This window comes from Lycium barbarum, chromosome 2 (genome assembly GCF_019175385.1).
Source record: "Lycium barbarum isolate Lr01 chromosome 2, ASM1917538v2, whole genome shotgun sequence".
Lineage (NCBI taxonomy): Eukaryota > Viridiplantae > Streptophyta > Magnoliopsida > Solanales > Solanaceae > Lycium > Lycium barbarum.
The window spans coordinates 108,197,073-108,207,427 of NC_083338.1; the positions used below are offsets into that span (position 1 = coordinate 108,197,073).

At 33.6% G+C, this 10,355-nt stretch overlaps 1 long non-coding RNA gene across 1 annotated transcript; it reads left to right on the forward strand.

The window, feature by feature from the left end:
• The first annotated feature begins 3,969 nt into the window (after positions 1-3,969).
• On the forward strand, positions 3,970-6,385 carry LOC132621235 (uncharacterized). Its single transcript, XR_009575468.1, has 3 exons — positions 3,970-4,175; positions 4,934-4,984; positions 5,971-6,385. It is a non-coding gene; the product is annotated as an uncharacterized LOC132621235 (long non-coding RNA).
• The last annotated feature ends 3,970 nt before the right edge of the window (positions 6,386-10,355 follow it).

The following is a 10,355-nucleotide window of genomic DNA, read 5'->3' on the forward strand; positions in this document are numbered from 1 at the left end:
GCAACCACATCGGTACAAAATATATAAATTTTGGTCTATTTAATTTATGAGCTAATCGGATTTAATTTGATGATGTTTAAGTGACAAAAATTAGAATAGTGACTTTACTTTTATTTTGATGACGGCCGATGAAATCTTTCTGCCTTATACGACAGGATTCGAAAGTCTAAAAGTCGCAGTTGGTATTTGAACTTATGATTTAAAATACCTTTTATCACTACACTACCATTTCCTTTTATGTCATTGAGATTCAATAATTTTTATATATAAAAAATTATATTTATCCTATTTAATTATGTAGTATAACTATTCGACGGAGGGGATTCAATTACATGTGCTTTTCTTTTAGATGGCCTATTAATAGCGTAAAATCCTTTTATATACTTTGTGTATAAAAATTCAAGAAGGTTTACATGTGCTTTTCTTTTAGATGGCCTATTAATAGCGTTAAATCCTTTTATATAGTTTGTGTATAAAAATTCAAAAAGGTGCAATATATGACAGCATGATTGCGAACATATGAAAGGAAATTATGAATCACACATGCTGAGACATGTAGGTAACCTTTTTGTACAACGTGGGCTGCCATTTTCTTGCTCCTCTTTTTTCATCTCTTTATATGTATTTTGCCCTCCTTTTTCCCTAATTAAGTAATTCAAGATTGTGGTGTGCACCATGTGGAAACAGCAGTGGTCTCGTAAAAGCAGCAAAAGGCATTCAATTGAAAAACAGCTTAGCTTATTGTAAAGTTTTCGAGGCCACATGGAGGGGCCCATGCAGCTTTGTCCATTCCAAACCTCTAAAGGAAACCAAATTAATAGAAGATTAAGAGCATCAAATTTAAATTTAAATTAAATATGGAAAAGAGTGGTTGCTTAACGATATTTCTCTCCTCATCGTTTTCTCAAATTCTATTTTAAAGCTCGTCTCCAAACCTAAAAGCAATTATACAATTATATCTGCTCCTAATATCTAATGAATAAACTCCTCACTCCACCAATCAATAATTTATTGGTAATCCCATATCAAGATGGAGTTCTTTATCAATAACATATTAAAGTTATTCCTGAAGAATGCTTAAACATTTACTGTGAGTTCAAATTATCACGAATTCAACAATTGTGTTCATTTTTAATTTCGAATTATAAAATAATGTTGCTTAAATTGGCATCTAATTAAGTACATTCCTATATTTTTAGTATATTTTAAAAGTCTTTAGGAAAAGGAGAATACGATTACTAGTGTACAACAGGTAAAAAGCTTTTGGTGCGATCGATAATTCGATAGAAAGACTTCTACTACTAGAGATTGAACTCCTCCCATCAACATCCAAGTTGTACCAAATGAGTTATTTCCTCCATTCATTTTTACTTGTTTACTATTTTAAAAATAAATTTTTATTTTTATTTGTCCACTTTCGCATATTAAGAGAAAAATAATTTATTTTCCCTATTTTATCCTTAGCAGTAACTATTCATTCAAATTATTTTCCAAATCCAATACAATTATACACCAATTAATACGAGTTTATGATAAAATATGCACTTCATTTATTACTCCCTCCGTCCCATAATAAGTGTCACCTTAGCCAAAAACACGCATATTAAGAAACTAATAATGCAATGTGAAGTTTATCAAATTACCCCTATATAATAAAAATAAATTATTTCTACCTTTTGATTAGAGCATGCACAAGAAGTAAATCTTTTGACATTGGGAATCCAACAATACCAAGTTATTATGTGGCTTTTCCAAGTATCATTTAGTTATTACTTTATTGTCTAAGGGTAGAATTGAAAAAACTAATAAATTTATGTCTTGGTTTCCTAAGATGACACTTATTATGGGATAATTTTTTTTAGCTAAGGTGACACCTATTATGAGACGAAGAGAGTATTTCTTAAGAGGTGTGCAAAGTTCAAAGTGAACAGAGTAATAAACTTACGAGAGTTGCTAAATTACCACACCAACTTGACCCAAATTTGGCCACACTTGTGTAAAAATCACTATAATCTCTGTTGTACAATTTTAAATTAAGATAAACTTTAAGAAGAAAAGATAAAAATGACATTAATTAAGCATAAATTATTAAATTTAACTTAAATAGTCATATAAATTTACCTCATTTAGATTATTATGGCTAAAATAATATGGCGAAAAGACCTTATTATAAACTTAACAAACTATTGTTAATCCAGCTATCCTTTTTTTCTTTTAGGGAACCTAGGGATTGCAAAAAGAAAAGTTACAAGGAAAAAGTTAAGTAGGAAAAAATATGATCTTTGAAAGACAAATAAGTGAAGCTGCTTTAATGTATTATTGGCCCCACTATGGACATCTCTTTAACTTGAAACATGAATGCCGCCCTTGTCTTTTCTTCCCCAAATAAAAGGACCTAGATCTAAACATGAGGATCTTTGGAATTACCAACGAATAACGATTTCTCGAGATGATCACTGGAGAAAATAATAAGCTAAAATGGAGAATTCTATTTCCCAAAGCATCGCGGTTCAAATTTACGTGATCTACATCTGACACTCTATCTCATAGCGAACAAATTCAAAATTATAAACTTGAAATATGCACTTTCAAACGTCTATAACCCGTTGAAAATCATGGTGAAACAATTAAAATTAAATCTAACACTTTCTCATAAATAAGATAAAGGTACTTAAAAGTAAGCAATGTTTCGTTTACGCATGCTATATGAGTAACCGTAAATACAACAAAAAGTGTTTGTGCATGCTATATGAGTAACCGTAAATACAACAAAAATTGTCTTGGAATCTCTATGAGAAGGAATGAAATAGTCCGAATGACTTAAAAGAATGATCCTATCTATCCTCCACAGAGACAAAGTGAAGTCTCACAAAAATCATCTCAGAAAAATCAACAAAAGTAATGTGGAGCTGTCCTAACCAAGTTGCTCGCCCTGCACCACACCAATTCCTAAAATAGAAAATGAGATGGTAGCCGAAAGGCCTAAGCTCTACATGTATGTCTCATAAATTTTCATGGCCGCATTAGGGACTAGGATTTTTTTCATACCAAAGCTCATACCCGAGATCTCTGGTTAAGAAAGGAGGAATCGTATCCATCCCACTGCAACTTGTCAATAGACCCAATTACATTTAAATGTACTTACATGATACCCTTAAGGGTGTCAAGTGGGGCCGGGCCGGGCCATTTAAACGTGGGCCACAGGGGGTCGGGTCGGGGCCCGGCCAGGCCGTAAGTTAGGGGGCCGGGCTGGAGCCGGGCTTGGAGAGGGAAAAGGGTGTCCGGCCCAGCCCACCCCAGATAGGGGACACCTCGGGCTAACCGGGCTAGGCCGGGTTATAGTTAGTGGGTCGGGCTTCTTTTTTTTTTTTTTTTAAAGTTCTAATACAAAAATAGACATTTACATTTACTAATAATAATAAAATTAGCATTTACATCTAATGATAAAATTGCTAAATTAAAAAAAAGTTTAGTCGTCATCAAATTCAAAAAGCTAGCCGTCGTAAATTTAAAAAACTAGTCGTTGCTAATTTTATTTGAGCCCCTAAATTTATGAATAACTTCACTTTGGTCATATTTTCAAACTATAAATACCCTTCCATTCTTCTTCTTTTTCACACAATTTGTTATATCCCGTATTTTGCATATTCGAAAAATTTGAAATAATTGTGACTAGTAAGAGATAAAGCAATATTTTGATTTTATTTAATATATATGTTGTTCATGAAAAATATTGATGCGAAAATATTGAGGAAGGCTAAGGGCAAAATTAGAATTTTAAAAATTAGTTTCATGAATTACAAAATATTAGCTATAAGAAGTTGGGCTTGGAAAATAAAAATAAATAAAAAAGGCCCAATGTGTGTGTGGCCGGCCATAGAACAAATGGCCCAAGCCCATGTGATAATAAAATCCAAGTAATAAATAGACAAAAGGGACACATTCAAGAACATTCAAGACAAACAAAAATTGAGAGCAAAACAAAGGGGGGGTTTCGGCCAAAGAAGAGGAGAAAAAAAAAAATTGAAGCCTTCCATCCTTGGTCCAAAAATTCATTTCTTCTTGAATTCTTACTAATTTCAAGACCCTCTTCAACGTGATATAATTATTAGAGCAAGAAAATTTCTTTTGTGACAAGTGCAAAAATTCTATTCAAGTGGAAAATTGAAGAAAATGTAAGAACTTTTATTATTTTACATGTTATGGAAGATTTATATATGTTGTAGTATGTGGAAATGAATGAAAAGTATGAAATTAGTGTGTTGTGGGTGTGTGTGAGTGTGTGTGGCCGTGTGGTGCTAATTGGGTGGAGGAAGATGAATTAATTTTATTTAGCATGTTAGTTGTGGCCTTTATGATGTAAATGAAAGACTAATGGTTCAAGTTGGCATGGAAATTGGTTGTAGGTTGTTGTAGGAAATTATGTGATAATATGGTTTTTATGTAATTATGGAAGTGGAGTTGCTAAAGTGTGAATTGTTGTTGTTGTTGATGGATTTGGAAGAAGATAATGCGGTGTTGTAGTCTTGTTGCATTTGTGGAGATTTCGGGTGGAATATGGTGTTGGTGGGATTGTTTGAATATTGTATAGATTGTTTGAAATGTTCTTGAATTGTGTTTGAATGACCTTGGATTAGTGATGAATATGTGAGCGTTGATATTGGCTTGAATGTACATAGTTGAATTAAATATGATAAGCTACGTAGAGAAGAAAGTTACTAATGTTAGAATGCGTTTAAATTGATTCTTGATGTTATTAGTATGGTTGTTGGTATTGTTGGTATGGTTGTTGATGAATTTGGCCGAGTTAAATTCTCGGGGATGTTGAATTTACAGGGGAGATACTGCCGAAATTTCTGTAGACAAGTACTAGTTAGAATTGGATTTCTAAGTACTTGTAGCTAATGTTTGGTAATTGATAACGTTATTGTAGATATTAGGGAGCCCGAGACTTGAGTCGGGATTTGGTTAGCGAGCGATCGAGGTATGTAAAGCCTACCTTTCCTTCTTTTGGCATGACCTTTATGAATGAACAAATAACGTATATGTATGCTTCTAAAGAAAATTCTATTCTTAGAGCCACTAGGATGGCTAACATCTTTAACTTCCATAAGTTATTCCATATGGCTTGATACGTATTTATGATGTTCGAAGATTCTAGTTGTTATGTTTCCGAATGTTGTTCGAAAGAAAATCGAGATGACTAAAGTCTGTGATGAATATTTTGATACGTAAATATGGTCCTAAAGCCTCCATTTGATTTGATCCATAATGTTACTCGAAAGTTTCTGAATATGAATGATACTTGAATTTCCAAATATGGCTTATGAAATGTTTTTAAAAAGGTTCTGTACTTTAAAAGCTCGTAACTTTCGTATACTAATTCCGATTGACTCGATACTTGTTTCTGAGCTTTCTGATATCGGTATATATATTTATTCATCGAGTCTTGAAATTTATTTACTTATATGCATATGGTTTCCTCACTACTCCGCTCGTGCATACTACTATTACATCGTTCGCCGGGTCCCGGGCCGGTTTTGTGATCGTGCGCACTATGTTATATTCGGCAGTATGATGTGTTACGATTCCCGAGTTCCTCGCCATATGGTCGGGTACCGCTTATATACGGCGTTATGATGTGATATGGCATATGATGTGTTCTGATGTTGTGATATGTTATGATGATACGATATGTTCGGGGATTGTACGGAGATTTGAAACCTTCTGGAGTATGATGTGTTGTGGCGCCAGCGTCGAAGTGGCGACCACGTTCCTGAGCCCTATGCATGATTTTTATTTGCATTATTTATGTTTTCAGCACAGGTTTTGATATACTAATTCTGTATCCATTTTTCGTATTTTTCACTTCAGTTATGCTTCGGATTACTGTATTTCATGCTTTACATACTCAGTAAATATTTCGTACTGACCCCCTTTTCTTCGGGGGGCTGCATTTCATGCCCGCAGGTATAGCCGTTCGTTCTGGTGACCCACCAGTGTAGGACACTTATTCTGCTATTTGGAGTACTCCTTTGATCCGGAGCTCATATTTTGGTACATATCTTTTGTGATACATATTTCTGTATATATGACTATTTGGGGGTACGGCGGGGCCCTGTCCCGTCATATGTTTCTGTTATGGTTTGTAGAGGCCTGTAGACATATATGTGGGTCATGGGTCGTGTTTGTTCGATTATGTCTGTGACTTGTGCCTTAAGCGGTCCTATTTGCTATTATGGCCAAACGGCCCATATGTTTGTATATGTATGTATATTCGGGCGATGTGTATTCCGCCAGCCTGTCGGCTTTTGTATGATATTTCTATCACAGGTGACCGCTTAAGATGACGGCTGTTCTCAGTATCTGTGCAAATAACGTATGTTAAATTTAAATAAGTCTTTGATATGTCGATTTGGTAAGCGAATGAGTTTGGGTGTCCAATTAGGACACTAGTCACGGCCCACGGGGCTGGGTCGTGACACAACTCTTCCATAATTCTCTCTTTATCTAAATTTGTTATTCAACTAGTGTACATTACTTCACCTCCACCTTCTCCTTGAGTTCGAAGATCAACTTCAAGTGCGGTGTGGATGCATTTTGAGCGAGTAAATGAGGAACATGTTAAATGTCAACATTGTGGTGACATATATCTCCACAAGTCCGGAGCGTCGGGTATTAGCCTATTAGGGGGGTTGGGGGGTGGAGGGAGGTACCGGTGTGTTGCGTAGACACTTGTGAAAAGGCATGAAATTGAACTGAATGATTTATCAAAGGTATATTTGTTGAGAAAACAAGATTGTCTAGCTTTAAAATACAATTTTAAAGAAAACTAAAGTGCTCCGTAAAAAGAGACTCCTAATTTATTAGGATACAATGTTTTTAAAATACTTATTATTAGTAATAAATGTAGTACTTATCTTTTTTTTTTTTTATTTGAAGGGGGCCGGGCCGGTGCACCGGTGGGCCATCACCCGGGCTACTGATGGGCCAGGCTAGTGGGCTGTCTACCTTGTCCGGCCCATCCCCCTAATAAAGCCCACCTAGCCCAGCCCCATACACCTCTTAGTGGGTCTGGGCCAGGCCGGTGGTGGGCCAGGTTTATCGAGCCGGGTTCGGGCTGACCCGGCCCACTTGACACCCTTAGATACCCTTCCAAACAGGCTTTTAAATAAGGGAAAAGGGTCAAATTTGCCCCCCCAAGTATGGTTTATAGCCCCAATTGCCCTTCGTCAAAGTTTGGGATCAAATTTGCTCTCGCCGTTAGAATACTTGATAAATTTTCCCTTATCACTAACAAAATGGACACGTGGAGCAATGATGTGGCAAGTGTCCCGTTAAATTAAAACACATGGCATATAACTCATTTGTTAATTAAAAAGAAACTTTTAGCAAAAATAAAAAAGAAAAATCCTAATCTAAACCCACTCAACATGCCCTCCCTCTCCCTTGCTTCACCGTTAGAGAACAACCCCCCCCCCCCCCCCCCCAACCCCCAACACACACACCACGGGTCTGTGCTAATTACCTGCAATTGAAGCACATCAACAAAGTTCACACGAAGCGAGAGCTTCTTGCCGGTGATGAAGGGGAAAAAAAAACCGGTAGTTATCGATTACATAATCTTCCATTAAAACCATATTCTCAAATGTTCTTTTATTTATATCTTGATCTTATGATTTTGTATGTCAACGATATGGTTTCCATTTACTTTTGGCTAAAAAAATTTAATCTTTAAGAAAATTACATTTTTCTTCGGAGAAGTGAGATCCAAAAAAATGGAAAAGGGTAATAGCCTGTTTGACCAAACTTATTTTTTCCTCCAAAAGTACTTAGTTTTTCAATAAGAATTTATTTTAAAAAAAGTGAGGTGTTTAGCTAAGTTTTTGAAAGAAAATAAGTACTTTTGGAGAGTAGCAGAAGCAGTTTTTCGAAAGCTAAAAAAATAGATTTTGCCCAAAAGCACTTTTTTGAAAAGTACCTTTGAGAAAAATACACATAGAAGCACTTTTTAAAAATTTGGCCAAACACTAATCGCTGCTCAAAAGTAATTTTTAAATTAACGGAAAAGGTCCAAAAATACCCCTGAACTATTGAAAAAGGCTCATAAATACCCTCCTTCCACCTTTTGGTCTAAAAATACCCTTCCATCCACCTTTTAGGTCTAAAAATACCCTTAAGGTTTATTTTTGGCTCAAATATACCCCTCAAACTAACAAGTTAAAATTAACTCTTTTAAAAAGCCAAATGGCAATTTGTAATTGGTCAATAATAAAATTTCGTAATTTAAAAAAAAAATCCAAATTTTAAAAAAAAAATTGTCAATAATAAATTTCCAGTAATTTAAAATTCCAGATTTAAAAAAAATTGCCAATAATAAAATTCCGTAATTTACATATTTTTTTTAAAAAAAATTGTGTGGAAACTTAAAAATTAAAAATATGAACGAAACTGTTTTTTTTTTTTTTTTGCATTTCGTGAATTAATCAACGAAATATGTTTTTTTTTTTGCATTTCGTGAATAAAAAAACGAAATAGGAAATTATAATTTTTTTTTGCATTTCGTGTATTGAAAAATGAAATAGGATAAAAAAATTATTTTCGTTCATATAAAAATGAAATTGGAAAATTGGACAAAATATATTTTCCAATTTTGTTTTTATATGAACAAAATTAATTTTTTTATCCTATTTCATTTTTCAATACACGAAATGCAAAAAAAAATTATAATTTCCTATTTCGTTTTTTTATTCACGAAATGCAAAAAAAAAAAAACATATTTCGTTGATTAATTCACAAAATGCAAAAAAAAAAAATCAGTTTTGTTCATATTTTTTAATTTTTAAATTAAATAATATATGTGTCCAATCACAAAATGCCATTTGGCTTTTTAAAAGAGTTAACTTTAACTTTGTTAGTTTGAGGGGTATATTTGAGCCAAAAACAAACCTTAAGGGTATTTTTAGACCAAAAGGTGGAAGGAGGGTATTTATGAGCCTTTTTCAATAGTTCAGGGGTATTTTTGGACCTTTTCCGTTAAATTAATTGGCCAAACACAAACTGTTTTTATCCAAAAATACTTTTAAAAATAAACTATTTTTAGAAGCTTGGCCAAACAGATTATAAGTCCTCTGGAAATTGAAGAAGAACGGGAGAGAGGGTGGGGGGAAGAAGAGAGGTTAAATATTCCATTGACATGGCCATGGCAGGAACAAGTAGGAGACGGGCAGGTTGAGTGGGTTTAGATTAGGATATTTTTTTCTCTTTTGTTTCTGCTAAATGTTTCTTTTTAATTAACAAATGAGTTATATGCCGTGTTTTCATTTAACTGGTCACTTGCCACGTCATTGCTCCACGTGTCCATTCCGTTAGTGATAAAAGCAAATTTACAAGTATTCTAACGGCGAGGGTAAACTTGATCTCAAACTTTAACGGAGGACAATTTAGACTATAAACTATACTTGGAGGGCAAATTTGACCCTTTTCCCTTTAAATAATGGGAAAAACGAGAAATGAAAACAAAGGTCAATGGTTTTACACGAGAAACTTACACAAATAACTATATTTTAGAAGCTCTTAACGAATCGTAACTACCTTTAACTTATTTACGTTTTGTAGCTAGTTTTTAGGACAATTCGCATGTATTTCAATACACTGCTCAGCCATATACATATGTATATAATGAAACAAACAACACATAAAATCAAAAATTCAATTAATATGACAAACATACAATCATAATTGCAGTAAACACAAATACACAAGTGTATATAAACGTATATAATTGCAGTACAGAAAAATACAGTCAAAATATATATTCAACCATATACATATGTACATAAATATGCAAACATACGTATTCAACCACTGCAATACGTTGCCCAACACAATGATTCAAATACACCTGCATATAACTCATTCAAAGCAAATATACATTCATATACATATATCTTTTAACATATTTGACTGTATCAGAATTTGATACTAATGAATTATATCAAATTAATTACACAAAAATTCAATACAATATAAATATTTAACTCAATATACATAGTGTATAAAAAAGCTACATTCTTTAAGGATACAAGACACTCCAGAATACAATTACATATAACTCATTCAAAACCAAATACATTCAACTACATATATACAATTGCATATATCTACGATATGAAAATTAAAAATTCATTGTAGCTATGAAAAATAATTAAATTAAATTAGAGTTATAAATAATAAATACCTCTCAGAGTTAGATATACCACGTAAAATTTCATTTACAGGATCAAAGAGGCCCAGGTCTTGTTGGCATTGAATATAATAATGGACTGGCCCGTCAGCAAGTCCAAAGGGCCATC